Raw genomic sequence first — 21,050 nt, 5'->3', positions numbered from 1 at the left:
AAGCAAAAAATTTAGCAATTTTCATGAATCATGATAATGTGTATATAGAAATCAATATGATGTTGCTTTATCATATGAAAACCAACATGATAATTTGCATATGAAAATTTTTATCATATTGAGTTTGTTAATAAAAATTAAGCAAAAAATTCAAAGCTCACTGTCGATCGCCAACCACTGCTGCTCCTTGTTGTTGCTGATTACAAGAGGAAGGAAACCCGCCGCTGCAAAATCGTCGGCCACTGCTGCAAAATCGTCGACTGCCATTGCTCCTTGTTGCTCGTTGTTGCTGCTGATTACAAGAAGAAGGAAATCTGCTGCTGCTCCTTGTTGCGCACTGTCGTCGATGAAGCTCTTTTGAGGAAGGAAATCCATCGTAGTCATTGGTTATCGTGATTCACCATCGGTCGTGGCTGCTGCAAGTCATTGGTTGCGTTGTCGGAGTATGAGGTTTGAGCGGAAGGAAGGCTGGAACTTGGAAGGGTTAGAACGAAAATGAACTTTCATTCTAACCCTAACTCGTATGGCTGGAATCGAGGGACATGAATGGCATTTTTTGTTTTGTTTTTTTAAATCAAACGAAAATGAATTACGCTACCCGCTACACACAAACTGCTGCCTGGTCAAATGGTTTAGTGGTTTGTTGGCTCAGATCAATGATTTTTTGACCTTTTCAATTGTTATTTAATAAATAATGATTTACAGTATAACTGGACCCAAGGGTTGAAAGGTTACCAGTTTTCCAGTCCAACCATATGGTCCGGTCCAGTTTTGGAAACCTTGCTTAAACTGAAGATGAATGAAACAGGGAGTGGGTCTGCATATGAAAATCAATCATGACGGTGTTGTTTTATCATATTTTTTCCAATAAAAATTAAGCAAAATATTAAGCAATTTTCATGAATCATGATAATTTGCATATGGAAATCAATATGGTTTTGGTTTATCATATGAAAACCAATATGATAATTGGCATATGAAAATTTTTATCATATTAAGTTTTCTAATAAAAATTAAGCAAAAAAATTCAAAGGTCACTATCGATCGCCGCTACAAAATCGCCGACCGCTATAGCTCCTTGTTGCTGCTGATTACAAGAGGAAGGAAACCCGCTGCTGCAAAATCGTCGGCCACTGCTGCAAAATCGTTGACTGTCGTTGCTCCTTATTGCTCCTTGTTGCTACTGATTACAAGACGAAGGAAATCTGCCGCTGCTCCTTTTTGCTCACTGTCATAGATGAAGCTCTTTAGAGGAAGGAAATCCATCGTAGTCGTCGGTTATCATGATTCTTCGTCGGTCATGGCTGCCGCAAGTCATCGGTCGCAATGTCGGAGTATGAGGTTTGAGCAGAAGGAAGGCTGGAACTTGGAAGGGTTAGAACAAAAATGAACTTTCATTCTAACCCTAACTCGTATGGCTGGAATCGAGGGACATGAATGGCATTTTTTTGTTTTGTTTTTTTAAATCGAATGAAAATGAATTACGGTACCCACAAACTGCTACCTGGTCAAATGGTTTAGTGGTTCGACCGTCCGGATCAATGATTTTTTGACCTTTTCAATGGTTATTTAATAAATAATAATTTATAGTATAACTGGACCCGAGGGTTGAACAGTTATCAGTTTTCCAGTCTAACCATATGGTCCGGTCTAGTTTTGGAAACCATGCTTGAACTGAAGATGAATGAAAGAGGGAGTGGGTCTCTATTACTGATGTTCTCGTGAACACGGACTGGATCTTGGATGTTATGAGGGATAGAGGGGTCCTGATCTGGGTCCTTGCCTCTTACCTGCCATTGGTTACTGACCTAAGGTTCCTAGTTCTTGTGATGCAATCGCTAGCTACTGCTGATTAGTCTTGCTTTGCCGGTTGCATATGGGCTGATTTCTCTAATCTACCTCTTGCTGAGGTGGTGGTGTGCACAAACCTACTGTTGGGTCCCGAGGTATGGTCTGGCCACGAGGAGTTGGGACCCGAGAAGGCCCTGGACCTCGGGGAGAGACTGGCAGAAGCTCTACTGGTTTTGAGTCTAATTCTGGTTTGGATTGTTTTGATGGAGTGGAGGGAACTCCCGGTAGTAGTAGTAGTAGTATTGTTGGTACTACTGGAACTAGTGGATCTACTATATCTGAAGTTGCATGACCCGGAGCATGAGCTCATGGAACAGTTGTGCTTCGACCCCAAGAGGAACCACAGATGGTTCTGCAACTGGGATGGCACATCTCACATGAGGCAAGGGTGCATTAACTGACTGGGTAGTAAACGTCTAGCTCTGAACCGTTGATACCCCTGGCATGGGGAGGGGGATGGTGAACTGGCCAGTAGTCACTGAGGGGTCTCCGGGTTAAATTCAGGTGGGTCCTACCCCCCAATGATGTTCATCTAGATGCTTTTTTCAGTGTTGCTTGAAGAGGCCATTAGTAAAATATGCAAGGAAAGCGAATAAAATGGAGACTTAGCTTTTCGTCGCGTTCCCACAGACGACACCAATTGATGGTGTGCGATTTGGTTGCACCTAGCTAGATGGCAGATTGAATATTGGTTGTTTAATTAACCAATCGAACTACAAGACAGGATAGCTCAGAGAACCCAGGGTGGCTCACCAGGCAAGGTCGCTTCGTTGCTTAAGTTAGTATCTAGTTGTGTGAGCTAGTAATCTTGAATGCAATAGTGTTAGTTAGTAGTAAATTACGCCTACCTTGTGTTAATGGGGTAGATACCTTTATATAGGCGAGTCGTTGTAGGTCTTACGAAACACCTCCAAGATCTTTGGCCCACTCCGTTAAGAGTCCGTTTCACACTAGGAGGTGAACTTCATGCTAGCCGATAAAGCTTATCGAGTCCGTCTGATCTGGGAGGTATGTGGATAAGGCCCAAAGACACGCGACATGATCCTGTGAAGGTCGATGATAGTTAGGTAGCTTCTAGAAGTAGGTTACGTGTCACCTCGGCAAGTCGGGCTACCATGAGCTACTCGGTCCTCAATCTTGGCCGAGGTGACTTGGCCTACTGAGGTGGCACAAAGTGCGAAGTAGATATCCAATTAGAAGATAGCATCCACATGTCCGCTTATGGGCAGGTTGAGCCAAATCACCCCTCATTAGTTTAGACGAGTGAGAAAGAGAGGATGAGAGGAAGAGGAAAATAGAGAAGAGAAATAAAGAAAGGAGAAGAGAAAGGGATGGAGGAGAGAGTAGATCGCCGCTTTAAGAGTTGCACCGGTGATCAAGAAAAATAGAGGAGGAGGTACCAGGAAGGTGAGGAAAGGGAAGAAGGGGAAGAAGAGAAAGAGAGAGTGAGAGAGAGAAAGAAAGAAAGAATGGGAGAAGAGATTGTACCGAGGAGAAACCAAATTTTCACCACTGATTTGCTGTGTGAAGAGGTTGAAGGAGATTAATAGTGCTGATTCTAAGGGATTCAATTACTTGGAAAAATACCTTTATCTTAGGAAATACCTTCATCAGATGAGTTCCAAGGTATCACTTCTCTAAGTAAAATAAAGAAACAAAAAAAAATAGTGAAATAAATCATATACCTTAAGGTTAGGGGTTAGAAGTAATTAGATCAAATTACAAGAATATCCTTTATATGTCTAAGGGTATTATGACCCGATGGGCTGGTTTACCCAAAACTTAATGCGGTTTGGGTTAAATAATCAAAACCTAACCCACCCTGTACCCGGTTGGGTTAAAAACAAACATTAAGGTTAGGGCATAGAAGTTTAATAAAATTAGTAAAATGAATAAAATTTTATTTAACTAATAAAATCAATAAAAATATAAAAAATAATTTTATTAATAAATTTGTTTTTAAAATAACGAAACTAAAATTAAAACCAATTTATGCTACAAGTTGTTTATGTTTGGGGTTTGAAATTGTATATTTCTGTAATGTAATGTTTGCATTTCCCATCTATCTCTTCCTTTTTTCAATAAGTATCAAGTTATGGTGACCTTGGAACGGGAAGCCTACTAAAACCACTTTCTGAGCATTAGACATAACTCAAAAACTAATACTTTAATTTAACTAGGACCAAGTTCGCTTAGAGACCCATCTATCCCAGCAATAGATTAATATAATATTATATTAACTTCTAACAGGTCCTAATTAATTCCTAATTATAAAACTTTTTCCTGAAATTTGGGCCCCACCGTCCCTCCCCCCTTCCCCCCCCCTCTCGCTTTCTTCCCCCTTTTCTCCTATTGGTCTCTCCTTATTTCTCTGCCTTTCATGGCCATGGATAGGGGTGGGTTTGAACAGAGTCAAGCTGAATAGTTAGATATTCGAGCTCGACTTGCCAAGGCAGCATGAGGTTTGAGTTTGAGTTGATATCGGTTCGAACTAGAACTTTGAGGTCGAGCCAAAAGCTCAGAAGCTCGAGCTTGGTTCAGCTCAAGTTCGACTTGAGAAAAATGTTTTATAAAAATAAAAAAAAATTATTTGATATTTAAAAATTAGGAATTAAATAATTAGCTATTATTATATATAAAAATAATATAATATTTTTTATTTTATATATATTATTTTCTATAATTTTATTATTATTATTATTATTATTATATGTATATAACTATTCAATCTCGATTTACAAACCTCATGAATTGAACTTTATTAGGCTTGAACTAGGCTCGAAGCTCAATTAAAACCAATTTAAACCAAACTTTTCATAAACCAAATTCGAATAACTCGTAAAAAACTTGATTCATGACAACCCCTTACCATAGATAGTAATCTGAGCTCATATGTATCTTTTATTAACTATTCTATAGACACTGTGGGACGTCTCGTTTTACCCTATAGGTCAACCATTTAACAAGTTAGCTCAACAGCTATATAAAGGAATTATTCGAGAAAAGTTTATCACATACTCATGCATGTACCCCAACCCAAGAAAAATGGGCTTATTAGTTGACTTAATAATATAATTTCATATGACCCTACACAGAAATCAAAAACAACCACATGGGTTAAAATAAATCTTCTTTCATATATAGAATAACAATAATAATGAATATAAATAGGATTCAACATGTACGTAGGGACAAACTTCACCATTGTTGTATGGATTTCTTCATAGCTGATGGACTTGCCAAATTGCCAATTTATTCCTCGTTTTAACCCTTTTAAAAGCTTATCTCTACACTGATGACAGAACCATAAAATAGAATTAAGCTCATATCTGAATTTAAACCCATTCAATATGTATAGCACATGGGTCCAATCAGTGATCATTTTTCCTGCACATGTTATGAGATTAAATAATGTCAAATAAAAATTAATTGTCGATGAATTTTTATAATTATTTCATTTAATTCGATCTCGATCATATACGATACAGTGCCCCAAGGAGTATGGCGTTGACGCGGTCAATAGAAGCGAGAGCAGAGCTTTCATTTGTTTTTAGTTTTTTTCATAAAATATTTATTTTATTTTAATTTTTATTTTGAAAGAGAGCTATTTGTGTTTGGATTGCTAATTTCTCAAAGTCAGCTTACAGTAATTCAGTTTGAGTTGAGTAGTTGGTCAATTCAAGTTTGAGTTTGGCAATGGCAATACCAGACTCAAGTGGCTCGCGAGAATAATGGAGCTCATAATAAAATACTGTTTTATAAATACAAATACACATTAAAATAATATAAATAAATACATTTATAAATGATTTTTATAATATATTTTTATTTATATTTTTTTAATATTAATTTATCTATAATTGTTTAACATATTTTTATTTTTAATATTTTTAATTTCATTAATATTGATTTATTTATAATTTTTAATATTAAATTATTTATAATCATCTCAAGCCGAGTTAATCTCAAGTAGTCCGTGAGTATCAACTCAAATCAAATTCAAGCTAAATACATAAAACTCGAGTTGAGTTTCGAACTGTACTTTTGAGTTGAGCTCAAATTTGAACTCAAGCGAACAACCTAATACTCGGCTTGACTTGACTTGATTACACCCCTAATTGCTCTTAATTTACATTTGTATTTGTAGTATAAATAGAGAAAAATGAATTGTAGCAACACAAACTACAAGTAATTAGTATTGATCTATGCGTGAATCTATGCGTCATCAATTAATAAATGACGGTCGCGCTGTCGGAGTATGAGGTGTGAGCGGAAGGAAGGCTGGAACTTGGAAGGGTTAGAACGAAAATGAACTTTCATTCTAACCCTAACTCGTATGGCTGGAATCGAGGGACATGAATGGCATTTTTTTTTTGTTTTTTTAAATCGAACGAAAATGAATTACGCTACCTACAAACTGCTGTCTAGTCAAATGCTTTAGTGGTTTGACCGCTCGGATCAATGATTTTTTGACCTTTTCAATGGTTATTTAATAAATAACGATTTACAGTATAACTAGGCCCGAGGGTTGAACGGTTACCAATTTTCCAGTCCGACCATATGGTCCGGTCCAGTTTTGGAAACCATGCTTGAACTGATGATGAATGAAGGAGGGAGTGAGTCTCTATTACTGATGTTCTCGTGAACACGGACTGGATCCTAGTTGTTATGGGGGATAGAGGGGTCCTGAACTGGGTCCTTGCCTCTTACCCGCTATTGGTTACTGACCTAAGGTTCCTAGTTCTTGTGATGCGACCGCTAGCTACTACTGATCGGTCTTGCTTTGCCGGTTGCGTTGGGGCTGATTTCTCTAATCTACCTCTTGCTGAGGTGGTGGTGTGCATAGACCTACTGTTGGGTCCCGAGGTATGGTCTGGCCACGAGGAGGAGTTGGGACCCGAGAAGGCCCTGCACCCCAGGGGGAGACTGGCAGAAGCTCTACTGGTTTTGAGTCTAATTCTAGTATGGATTGTTTTGATGAAGTGGAGGGAACTCCCGGTAGTAGTAGTAGTAGTATTGTTGGTACTTCTGGAACTAGTGGATCTACTACATCTGAAGTTGCATGACCCGGAGCATGAGCTCATGGAACTGTTGTGCTCCGACCCCAAGAGGAACCACGGATGGTTCTACAACTGGGATGGCAGCGCTCACATGAGGCAAGGGTGCATTAACTGACTGGGTAGCAAACGTCTGGCTCTGAACCGTTGATACCCCTAGAATGGGGAGGGGGATGGTGAACTAGCCAATAGTCACTGAGGGGTCTCCAGGTTAAATTCAGGTGGGTCCTACCCCCCAGTGATGTTCATCTAGATGCTTTTTTCAGTGTTGCTTGAAGAGGCCATTAGAAAAATATGCAAGGAAAGCGATTAAAATGGAGACTTAGATTTTCGTCGCGTTCCAACAGACGACACCAATTGATGGTCCACGATCTGGTTGCACCTAGCTAGATGGCAGCTTCAACACTAGTCGTTTAATTAACCGATCGAACTACAAGACAGGATAGCTCAGAGAACCCAGGGTGGCTCAAACACCTCCAAGATCTTTGGCCCACTCTGTTAAGAGTCCGTTTCACACTAGGAGGTGGACATCATGCTAGCCGATGAGGCTTATCGAGTCCATCTGATCCGGGAGGTATGTGGATAAGGCCCAAAGACACGCGACGTGATCCCATGAAGTTCGGTGATAGTTAGGTAGCTTCTAGAAGTAGGTTACGTGTCACCTCGGAAAGTCGGGTTACCACGAGCTGCTCGGTCCTCAGTCTTGGCCGAGGTGCCCGAGGTGACCTGGCCTACTGAGGTGGCACAAAGTGCCAAGTAGATATCCAATTAGAAGATAGCATCCACATGTCCGCTTATGGGTAGGTCGAGCCAAATCACCCCTCATTAGTTTAGACGAGTGAGAAAGAGAGGATGAGAGGAAGAGGAAAATAGAGAAGAGAAAGAAAGAAAGGAGAAGAGAAAGGGATGGAGGAGAGAGTAGATCGCCGCTTTAAGAGTTGCACCGGTGATCAGGAAAAATAGAGGAGGTACTGGGAAGGTGAAGAAAGGGAAGAAGGGAAGAAGAGAAAGAGAGAGTGAGAGAGAGAAAGAAAGAAAGAATGAGAGAAGAGATTGTACCGAGGAGAAACCAAATTTCCACCACTAATTCGCCGTGTGAAGAGGTTGAAGGAGATTAATAGTGCTGATTCTAAGGGATTCAATTACTTGGAAAAATACCTTTATCTTCGGAAATACCTTCATCAAACAAATTCCAAGGTATCACTTCTCTAAGTAAAAGAAAGAAACAAAAACAAATAGTGAAAAAAATCATATACCTTAAGGTTAGGGGTTAGAAGTAGTTAGATCAAATTACAAGAATATCCTTTATATGTGTAGGGGTATTATGACCCGATGGGCTGGTTTACCCAAAATTTAATGCGGTTTGGGTTAAATAATCAAAACCTAACCCACCCTACACCCGGTTTGGGTTAAAAACAAACATTAAGGTTAGGGCATAGAAGTTAAACCAAATTACAAGAATACCCTTTATATGGATAAGGACATTATGATTGATGGGCCAAGTTAACTAAATGTGCACCGAATTTGGATTAAATAATCAAAACTCTAATATGAACCTACACCCTATTAGGCCTAACCCTAACCTGACAATGCAGGGGTGAATCAAGTCCAATTTACTATTTAACTTGACTCATTGGCATCTTATACAAGATTAAACACTCTCACTAGGGTTTTTGTTTCAAAGTGGTTAGAACAACTAAACATATCTCACAAATATAATACTTAAGTTGGATTGAATTTACTTGGCTCATTTAGAAATGTCATAAGGTTTTTCTAACTTTAATTTTGCTTAACAAGGCTCACGCATCAAATAGATTGTGACTAGTTTCACATTAATCCAATCCCATTAGGTCCCGGTGGGTGGTTATGGGTTGAAGCAAATTTGATACAATGAAATTGTAGGGTCGAAGTATTTGCACATATATTCTTAATTGGTATAAATTTACTAATTCTGAGACAACCAGATTGGGTTTAGCTTCTCATTTCTATTTTCGTCCATTCAGATTTTGGTTTGGGTCAGGCATATTTGATTCTATTTGGTTGGTTTAAACCCTATCCTTTACCATCCCTTCGAGAGTGTAAATACTAAATACTGATTTTTGCTCTTTTGTTTTTTTTAAACATAGTGAATATCTATCTATCTATCTATCTATCTATATATATATATATATATATATATATATATATATATATATTAAAACTGGTCCATCCATGTCAGTATATCTCTCCTTTGAGAAAAGTTATTTATCTATTTTTATCATTTTTTATATTCTTTTATTTTCTTTTATTTTAAAAATATAAAACAGTAATCATTCCTTATCTTGATTAGATTAAACAACCAATGAAATGCACTTTCCAAAAACCTAAATAATCTTTTCTCTTAAAATTTGTCCTAAACTACCTCCCCCACATTCTTCAAAATTATCACTAATTCCTAATTATTCTCTCCCCTACTTTTTATTTATATCTATCTAAATAAAGTTTGGATTAAAAAATATTAGAATTATTTAAATATTCTAACAAAATTATAGAATAAAATTAAAATATTTATTAAAAACACAAAAATTAATTTTATATTTTTACAAAATATATCACGAAATTATGTACTAACAATTTGAATTATATTTTTCTAGGTTATCAATTTAAATGTTTTTCAAATATTTAATAATATGTAATAGCTTTAAATATTTATCATAACTAGATTTTAAATAGTTAAAATAACAGAATTACGTAATAAATTTAAAAAAAATTCTTCAAAGTAGAAAAATAGTTATAACATAATATTGAAATTAATAATAATTTAATATATTACAAAATTAATATGAAATTATGTAATAATAGTATAAATTATGATTTTATGGATAATTAAATTCAATAAATAATTAATATTTTAAATTTTAAATAGTTTCTATTATTTAAGTATTTAAATAACTAAATATTTTAAATAACAAAACATTTAACATAACTAGATTTTGAATAGTTGAAATAAAGAAATTATGTAATAAAATTAAAAAATCTCAAAAGTAGGAAAATAATTATAACATAATATTGAAACTAATAATAATTTAATATTTTCACATTATATTGTAAACGGTTTCATTAGTTTGATAAACAATTATAGCTGAAACTAATTGTTATTCTTGTATGGTAAAAAAAAATTACTAAAAGTAGTATATCAATAATTATTAATTATTTAAAAAATAAAAAATATAAAACAATTATCTATTCTTACATGGTTCTATTAATTAACTTTAACTTTCACTTAGGCTGAGTTTGGAAGGAATACAAATGCAAATATGCAGAGTGAAAACTTTATATTTTGCATTATTTTGTATGTATTTAAGCTTTAATAAATCCAATGGGTCCCATGGTCCCGCTGGTACTTTTATAAATAATAGACAACAAAGTCATGCAAACTTTTTCCTTTTTTTTTTTTTTAACGTCACTCCAAACAAGGAAAAAAAGAGAAGCTACAAATACGAATAAACGAGTGAAGGAGGGGCAAAGGTACATCCCTCGGTGAAGTATAGAAACTTAACCATAATGGCTGTAGCTGGGGTTATGCTGCTGTTTCATCAGCTCCTACTCCTGTTCTTGCTGTTATTCTTGAGTCTCTTCATGGCAACTGCGACCTCATCACCAATCATGCCAAAGCCCGACTGCCCAGACAAATGTGGCAACATCCCCGTTCCCTACCCATTCGGATTGGGGACGGATCCAAGCTGTTATAGAGAAGGTTTTCAACTACTCTGCAACCACACCTTCACCCCTCCCAAATTGGTTTTGCCAAATGCTGGCATTTTTGAAGACACAGAAGGAGTTGAACGGTATTACTCAACTGATAAAGTAGTGGAAGTTGAAGAAATATCATTACAAGGCCAGTTGCGGGTCTATTCCTTCATGAATTATCGTTGTTACGACGATTCGTTTCGTGTTAGCCATAAGGCCCTTAACACGTCTTTGATCTATATGGATATGAGGGATACGCCCTTTGCTCTTTCCGATACCGGCAACATATTAACGGGCATCGGTTGTGGAATTCTAGCCGACGTTGCTTCCTCAAATGCCAACAACACTACCGTGCCGTATCAATACTTACGGTTTCGATACGGATGCTACAGTCAATGTAAAGATAAAAACGAGACGCTCAATGGGACTTATCCAGGGATGGGTCACTGCCAGACCAACAACACTAAGGGGCTAAAGTATTTTTATGGGATTCTGAATGGCGAATACCAGTTTTATAAAAATTTCAGTCCCTGCGCATACTCTTTCGTGGCCGACTACAAGTGGTACAACTTTTCCACAGACCACCTCTCTGACTTTGGTTTCTACACAAAAAACAGAGGCATGGTTCCAACAATATTAGACTGGGCAATAGAGAACGATTCGTGCAAAAACATTACAATGAGAAACACCACCACTTACGCGTGTGGCAAGAACAGCAGATGTCATGACTCTCACAACGGTCTTGGATATCTCTGCGAATGTTTGGAAGGCTACCAAGGCAACCCTTATCTTCAAGACGGATGTCAAGGTATGTAATATATTGAAGTCAACTCAACTACCTCTTTACCATGACTATTTCTACAATTTTGATTGTTATTGTTGAATCCAACACAAGATTTTTGTAATAAACGGGTTTCAGATATCAATGAATGTTCGGATTCAACCATGAATGACTGCTTACCATCTCTGATTTGCAAAAATACGGCTGGGAGTTACAATTGCTCTTGCCCATCTGGTACAGAGGGCGACGGAAGACGAAATGGGACTGGTTGCATCCCTATTCCTCCTCCACCACCTTCACAGACAAAACTTCGGGTGATTCAAGTCTCCATAGGTAATAGCTTAATACTTGATTTAAAATCTTCACATAGTTAACAAATATTGTCTTTCAACTCGGGAATAGCGGATGCACCAGTTCTCCAAATTCGGTTGTCAATTCCATTATGTGTTCAAAAGCTACGTCACGCACTTGTTCCATCCAGGCCTTCACACCTTTGTCACTCTCTTACCTTGAATCGGCTTCCTTTAGAAAGGCACGTATACTGTCTAATTCATTCCTGAGTTCTCTAATATCTTCTTTCACTCCTTTGAGTTGTTTCACTTATTCTCTGAGGAGAGAATCAACCTTATTGAGACAAAATCTGACAACAGCCTCCACCATAGTCTCTGCTCTCAGATCTAAAGCTTTGATAGCAGTATTATATAATGTGAAGAAGCTTCAGCTTATGAAGCTCCTATCATTTATCAGTAGTTGAGAGGGAGAATGTATTGCATATTCATTACCAATTTCAAGCTTTCACTTTCAGCTTCCATAGCCAATAACAATTTTGAATAATTTTACAGTAAGATCCCACTATGTCTGACGGATGGGTCGATCATGGGTTGGTTTTTTGATTGGCCTTCTCTACTAACAGTAGTGTGGAAGGTGGAGGAATCCAAAGTGGTTGGTTGTGAATTGGAATAGCCCATTCAAATTCCTATTCCTGCAAACCAAACAGGACCTAACATGCTCAAGCTGAATCTAAGTGGTTGGTTGTGAATGATTGATCCATGGTGTAACAGGAGAATAAAAGGCGGATAAATTTAGATTAAAATAAGCTAGCGGATGGATAAGCTAATAGAGAGGAGGAGGTGGATTAAAATAGGGGACCGGTGTTTGAGGGTATCAATAAAAATGAAGTTAAGTGATGGTTGTGGATTGTAGGTTGTAAAGAAAAGAGAAGCAAAAGGAGGGAAAAGGAAAAAGGAGATGAAGAGAAGGGGAGAGATAGAGAGAGAAAAGAGGAAATCATCAAGAATCCAATACCTGGACATAGTGCCACACTAGAATACCTTTAGTTTCATTTGTTAATCTCCTATTATTAATTGTACAGTGGTACAATTCATACACCCTACATGTTTCCTTCACCTAGCCATAGTCTTATAAACTCTATCTACGAGAAATGAGAGACAATGCGATAAATATTAAATCTAAAAAATTATAGGGGGTCTAATCGAGCCACATGGACACAATTATTGAGATTAATAATTCATTTGGTTGTGTCTGATTTTACAGAACTAATAGAGTTTGGTTCTGAACTGGTTTCACCCTATTCTAGGCCAGACCTGACCCATTCACAGTTATAGGAAGAAATGATAAAAATCAATGAATTGACTGCCATTTATCATCAAACCCCTCCTCTTTATCACTACTTAATATTACAACAAGACATAACCTTTAGAAATCTTTTGGCTTTTATCTGTCACACCTTTAGTTCATTATGTCTTCTACAGTATTATCTTCCTTGGAAGGAATGTATGGAGCCTAAATTCTGAATAACATTTCCTTTGGGATTTATTTGACTCATGAAACTATTATAATCAAAGCTTAAAATGAAGGCCCAAATTCGACCCTATTTATAATCAGGACTCAGTGTTCAGACCAAGAACCTCTGTAATAGAGTCGGGTTATATACTCTGTTATATAATTATTTAGCTATTTTTAATATTTTATTATTTAAGATATTTAGTTATTAAACTATTGTTAGTACATAATTTCGTGATGAATTATATAAAAATATAAAATTATTAATAATATGAATATTATTAAATATATTATAATTATTTTTCTGCTTTTAATAAATATTTTAAAGTCAGTATATAATTTTACTAGAATATTTAAATAATTCTTAAATTTTTTAATTCAAGCTTTTTTTAGATACATATGGATAAAAAGTGGGGGAGAAGATAGGTATAATTTAGGAGAGAAACTCTCTACTAAATTAGAGATAATTTAGGAGATAAATAGGAATTTGAGTTAATTTAGGAGAAAGTGGGGGAGATAGTTTATGAGAAATTTTAGGAAAGGAGATTGTTTAGGTTATTAGGAATGACTCCGGATCTCTTGTCCATGAGAACTCTGCCCACATCTATCTACAACTTACTACCCCCATGAATTGGGAACCTCACCCCTTGCATAATACTACGTAGGAGGATGAAAATGTTCTACATGGGGGTAGATGTGGGCAGGAAATCCAGACTTTGGGAATGTGTGTGTGTGTGGAGAGAGAGAGAGATTTTAGATAATTTTTTTTTATGGGAAGGAGAACATTCCTTTGGTTGTTTCAAAAAAGACATTGAATTAAAAAATAAATTAATTAATTAAAAAAAAAGGAGAATCCTACCCTTGAGACACAACTTTACATTGGAACATCTCTCATGTAGAGAATACGTGAAAGATATTCCCAATGTAGGACATCCGAACCCCCATGGGGCCACGTGAGTTGGGGAAATTTGCAACTATTTTGACCAAGGACTAGATAGGGACGTCATAATCCAATTAGCTCATCCTAATGGTTGATATACCCTTTAAAATTAAAGCATAAAGATATTAAAAATTTTAGAAGAATTGAAAAATTAAGAAAAGTAAATCAACTTGGTCAAGGACAAGTTCAAGTCCATCACAAAATATAAGAATGCAAATGCATTGGATCTGATTCAAATTAGGGTATATCCGAATCCAATCCAATTCGAAGATCCAACCGGATCTCAGAGATATTGATTCAAATTCAAATCCATTAAGGATGTCAGATATTCAAATCTGATCCGATCCAATTTAATTTTAAAAAACAATAAATTATTAAAATAAAATTAATTATAATAGTTTAAATAAATAAAAACAAAAAGTATAAGTATTTTTCAACTATTTTCATCATATATATACATGTTTTTTTATAAAAATAAAAAATTACAAAATGCAATAAAAATAACATATTTATAAATAAATAAATAGCATATATAAAACTTGACTCTGCCCCACCTCGTTGCTATTTACAAGAAGGCATGGATGGATAGGTAGCACTGATTTCCACTCGTTGTCTAGCCATCTTGTGGGAATTCATGGGTGGTTCTTTTGAATTCAAAATTAGGGTCCATTTGGTTATGTAGAATAGGTGCTTGGAAGCAGAATTGAAATGGTCTATTTTGATAACAACTGTTTATTTAGTTAGAATGAGATTCTAATTCCCATTCTTGATGAAATGGTATTCCGCCAAAAGAGTGAATGGCCAATCCTAGTGGGGAATGGGATCCCATTCTAAAGTTTATCAAAAAATAAACTCTTGACAAATAAAACCTGAAGCCTTAACATTAATGAAATGTTATTAAAATAGTAATAACATGATAATAATAATATGATGATAATAGTAACAAAATATAAATAAAGTAATAATAAAATAGAAAGCTATTACTAACCTATTAATAAAATTTTATTAAAGAAATAATAAAACAATAACAACACAATATTAAAAAAAATATAAAAATATAATAATATATTCATAATTATATAATTATAAAGTAATGTTAAGATAATAAAACAACAACAATAATAATAATAAAGTATTACAAAACTGAAAAATTTGATGGACTCCATATATCAATCTAATTAGAAATAATCAAGCAATTAAGACTTAGAAAGGTTTTTATTTTGACTTCTTATATTTTGATAACTTGATTTAAAACCAATTAACCACGTGTGAGCAATGAGAGGAGGAAGTCTATCTACGCTTTGTGGAAGAGGGCCCTTCTCCTCCCCTCTTTCCTCTTTTTAATATTGGTATAAATACCTATACTAGTAGGGACCCGTGCATATCTGAAAGATTTAATAATTTTATTTTTCATTTAATTTTTATTTACAAAATTAATTATTGTTAATTGAATATGAACAAATATTTTTTAATAAATTTATTTTTATTAATAAATTATAGTAATTTTAATAATTTTTAAATGAAAATTTGATTAATTTTAAATAAATAACAATAATTATAAAAGCTAACAATTTTATTAATTCCACTAATAATTTAAAATTATATAGGAATGACAGTAGGGTGGGTTCAGGGCAGGGCATCCCATCCCTTTCCCTGCCCTATAGTCAAGACACTCTACCCTATCCCTACCCCATCCCTAGTGTCACGCGGGTTCAGGGCAAGGTAATCACTCCTCAATGTTGGGCGAGTTTAGGGGCAAGGCACCCCACTCCTCGTCAAGGATGGGGAATCCTCAAATTTCCCTACTCCATCCCTAAAATTGGGCGAGTTCAAGTAGAGGTGTAAATTGGGTCGTCCTGGGTCGACACGACATGACCTGCATGTGGCCCACACAAAGTGCGAGTCGTCCTGTGTTGGCCCACGAGACATTCCGGGCCATGCCTCCCTCTAGGATAATTTAGGTGTCGGTTCAGCACGGCCTACAGCTCGAGCCCACACGGGCCCATGTCGTACCATGGGTCGGGCTGGTCCATGGGCCGAGCCTTGGGCCAGGCCATGCTGCACACCAAGCCAAGCTCAAGGTAAGGCACCCACTCCCCATCCAAGGTTTTTAAAATTGGATCGGATAGGGAACCGTTCTGGGGTTGAACAATTTGACTGTTCGGTCTGAACTGATGACCTGCTTTAACAAAAAAAAAAAAGTAAAAAAATAAAAAATAAAAAAGGCAGAAAACTATTATCCAGGTTGATGGTTTGACCGCCCAAGTCAATGGTTTGCTAACCAAATAAATGGTTTTTTGGACAAAAAGCGGTTTTTAGGTGAAATGGTGTCTGATTCCCAATTTTTCCGGTCTAACCATCTGGTTTGATCCAATTTTGAAAACACTTTCCCATCAACCCAATATTCAATTTGATGATAGAAATGATCAAAAAGATATATTGAGTATCAACCACATGATAAATTTCTAACATGGCAGTATAGGAGAAGGCTGCTAACATGGCATGACCAATTTTAATATATATATATATATATATATATATATATATATATATATATATTAAAGCAAGTTCTTCAGGTTACAGCCACCCACCATTCAAACAAGTGGCCTTCTCATTTTTTAGAAAGCTAAACACGTGGCAATTTCTAAGAAATTCTTGCTAAAGCCCACCGCCCACTATGAAGCTACAACTCCTCACCATTTAGACATGTAGCCTTCTCATTTTTCTAGAAAACTAGACAAATGACATTTTCTTAGAAGTTGCTGCTAAAGCCCACACCCCACTATCTTCATTCAGACACATAGCATCCTATTAGTTGAAAAATAGGATTTAAAAAGTGGATAGTTTCAATCCTAAGCATTCCCAATAGACAATTATTTATTAGCTTAACACATGTTTATCCATAGTCTATTAAGTACAAATGGTGGGACACATTAAAAGATTATCATAAACCCACGTTTTTTTAAATGATTTTTTTCAAAAAGAAAATACTTTATTAGTTACAAACTTGGATTAACTTTTAGGAAGCAACCTAATTTTACTTTTAAAAATAAATAACTCAAAATAGATTTATTAGATAAATATTAAATACCAAATAAAGTGGGTTATTGTTTACGAATAAGATCACATTTAATATCTTAAATCAAATTAAAAAAACATTAATTAATAATGGTTTTGAAATAAAATAGGTCAAAATAGATTGTCAATTGCAAAGATACAAGACCCATATTAGTTTTTTTAATTTAATTTTTGTTAACTAAGTAGTAAACTTCAAACTAAATTATACACACATTTAGTTACCCCTTACTTAGTATGGGGTCATTCTCGAGTAATATAAAAACACTATGATAAGACAAAGATGGAAGATTTAACATGTTATACATAACTATATCACTGTTGGAATTAATATTAGGATTCTATATATTCATCATTCCATTAATTTTTCTAAGAACCCAATGGGCATTTCTTTTAATATTTTTAAAAGCAGTGTCATTTCAAGCTTGTCATATGAGATATTAAATCTCGTTCTTTCTCTTTTGAATTAAGGTATTTTTTCTAATAAATAAACTCTTCTAATTAGATCTATATCCAATATTTTTAATAATATAAAACTCATATTTAAAAAAATGACCCAAAAGCAAAACCTTTTTCTGTCTATGTGACAAGTAAACAATTCAACCATATTTCCTTAGATGAAGATCTTTAGAAGTAGTTGATATATGGGTAGAGAGGTAATGGCGTCCTTTTTGGAGTTTGGTGGTCTATCCTTTTGGTTGGGTTGGGGCCGGTTCCTGCTTTGCTATATCATTAAGAATGAATATCGATCGAGTTGGTCTATTTTTTCAGTGGCTTTTTGTGGCTTCTTTGATCTTAAACTCTATTTTATGTTTTACAAACTTTATTTTTACCTAAACGATGTATTGAAAAATAAAGTTTATAAAACATGAACCAATGTTGACTCTCCTGTAAAGACATAAGTACTGTCAAACCAATTTTACTAATAGATAGAATAATAGAAATTTTAAGTATAAAAAAGCTGATGGATTTAAATCAAATGGACTAATATTATATGTGATAAATAGCATAGATCTATGTTGAATCCAATTAAAAACAAATTGATTTTGGATCTCACCTATAGAACCTAGATTAATGGATACCACCATGCACCTCTAATGAAAGATATGAGAAGTATAATAAGATCAATGGAAATCAACAATTGCAGTCAAATTTGTCTTTTTTTTTTATTTTTTTTTTGGCTAACACGGTCAAATTGATCTTACACCCTCTTTTTTATGTCCACCCATTTTCTAAAACCCTCATCTCCATGCAGGTATTGCCATTGGCATCTTATTTGTACTATCTGTTAGCTCTTTGCTATATTGGAGAATAAAAATTAGAAGGATGAACATACGCAAGGAAAAATGCTTTCAACAAAATGGAGGGCTCCTACTCAGACAACAACTTTCATCATATGATGTAAGTGTGGACATTGCAAAGATATTTACAGAAGAAGAGCTCAAAAGGGCAACTAATAATTATGATGAGAATCTAATCCTAGGTTGTGGTGGCTATGGTACAGTATATAAAGGAATTTTGCCTAATAATAAGATAGTTGCCATTAAGAAGTCCAAAATAATTGATGAAAGCCAAGTTGAACAATTCATCAATGAGGTGGTTATTCTTTCCCAAATTAACCATATAAATGTAGTGAAGTTTTTAGGTTGTTGCTTAGAGTCTGAAGTTCCATTGTTAGTATATGAATTCATTACTAGTGGGACTTTGTTCCATCATATTCATGATGAAGGACACAGATCTTCACTTTCATGGGACAACCGTCTAAGGATAGCTGCAGAAACTGCATCAGCACTTGCATATATGCATTTTGCAGCCTCTCCCCCAATCTTTCACAGAGATATTAAATCTACCAATATTCTTTTGGATGATAATTATACAGCAAAGGTGTCAGATTTTGGAGCTTCAAGATTAGTTCCATTAGACCAAACTCAATTTACCACATTAGTACAGGGCACAATGGGGTATTTGGACCCAGAATATTTTCACACAAGTCGATTGACAGAAAAGAGTGATGTTTATAGTTTTGGCATAGTTCTTGCAGAACTATTAACTGGTAGAAAAGCACTTGAATTTGATAGACCTGAAAAAGAGAAAAGCTTAGCTCTCCACTTTATTAGTTCCATGAAAGAAGAAAATATTTTGGATATTTTGGAGGATAGAGTGCTCTATGAAGCTAATGAGGATCAACTCCGTGAAGTCGCTAAACTTGTAGAGAGGTGTCTAAGCGTGAAGGGAGAAGAAAGACCCACAATGAAGGAAGTAGCGATGGAACTGGAGGGATTGCGTAGGTCTAGCAAACATCTATGGGATGAACCTCATGAAGAAGTAGAATGCTTGCTTGGGGATCCACCAAATTCTCAAAACTTCAACACTACTAATTATGATAGTTTGGGAAATCAAGTTGTAATATCATTAGACTGTGGGCGATGACTATATAAAAAGAAGTCTTTGGATTATTGTGTGGTTTTTTCTTGTTAATTATATATATGATTTGTAATAATTTAGATGTGAAATTCTTACTTTGTCATTTGATACTACATGAATTTTCTTTTTCTTAAGAGATTTACTCTATTCTATATAGATTTTTGTGTCATTAGAAACATCTAAATTCATAAGTTAGAAAGTAAGAGCATAGGTGCAAAGTATTAGTAAGAATACTGTTACAAGAACATTGTTGCATGGCATCTTAATTTTGTGTATATTAACTTCTAATGTAGAAGTCTATGCGACTCTGATAAAACTCAGCCTAAAATCATTTTGCACTTTGAAGGCGCAAGTAACTTTTATGCTATATCAATATTAAATAATAAACATTTTGTAATTAATGCATTTTTATATGTGCATTCTTAAAGCTAAGTCAAGATGAATTTCAACAACATATTCAGAGAAACTCATATCAAATATATAATCCCAAACTTCACTCATGTTAAAATTTTATTAACCATTACCAAAGAGAAACAAACCAATTACAAGAGAAGTCATAAACCACCTTGCCCAACCACAATACAATTAATTCTCTCACAAACCCCCGCCACCACACATACAAAAATAAAATAAAAGAAACAAAAAAAAAAATCAAGAATGAGAGTTTTAACATTATGCTAGTCAGAGAAAGATCTCTGAAACGAGTCATATTACCTCTATCAATGCCAATATTAGCCAAAGCTTCAGTTGGCCTATTGACTTCTCTATAGCCATGTAGCATTGCAATATCTAAATTATCCATGATCGCCTTGATGTGAAAATTTTAGCTAATGTAATGTACCAGACGGAGCCAATCCAGATCTCACTTGTTTCATATTCAAACCAGTTTCTTGCTTCTAATTGCAAGCCACAACTCATGAGCCCATACTATGCTTTAAGTTTCTAGGCAGTTACTACTGACCTAGCCCAATCGGTTTGTTTGAGCTCGGTAGGGCTGCAAGTCTAATGGGTTGGGTTTGGTTTAATACTAACTCAGGCTGGCCCGTTTGGACCAAGTCCAAGGTCGATATTGGGTTTGGGCTAAGGATTGGGCCAGAATTGGGTTTGTTGATGAATCTTAAGCACAACTACTAGCGGGGACCCGAGTGATGCACGGGAAAATCTGAAAGATTTAATAATTTTATTTACTATTAATTAATATTAAATTAATAATCAAAATTTGTTAATACAACCTACCCTTTTTAATATGAAATATCGTTAATTTTCAATATTTTTAATTATTTTTAGTATTTTAATTATGTTTAAGGTTTTCAGAATTTTTTGGATTTTTAATTAATTGTTGGTATTTTTCACTATTATTCAATAATTTTTGCATATGAGTACCTTTTGA

General features: G+C 35.1%; 1 pseudogene; it reads left to right on the top strand.

Annotated features, from left to right (window-relative positions):
- The first annotated feature begins 10,451 nt into the window (after nt 1-10,451).
- Nucleotides 10,452-19,666, top strand: LOC148872174 (wall-associated receptor kinase 5 pseudogene; annotated as a pseudogene).
- The last annotated feature ends 1,384 nt before the right edge of the window (nt 19,667-21,050 follow it).

This window comes from Nelumbo lutea, chromosome 2 (assembly GCF_056320005.1).
Source record: "Nelumbo lutea isolate HS-2025 chromosome 2, American lotus-T2T, whole genome shotgun sequence".
Classification (NCBI taxonomy): Eukaryota; Viridiplantae; Streptophyta; class Magnoliopsida; order Proteales; family Nelumbonaceae; genus Nelumbo; species Nelumbo lutea.
Note: the sequence above shows the minus strand (reverse complement) of the source record. Positions and strands in the feature narration are given on the sequence as shown.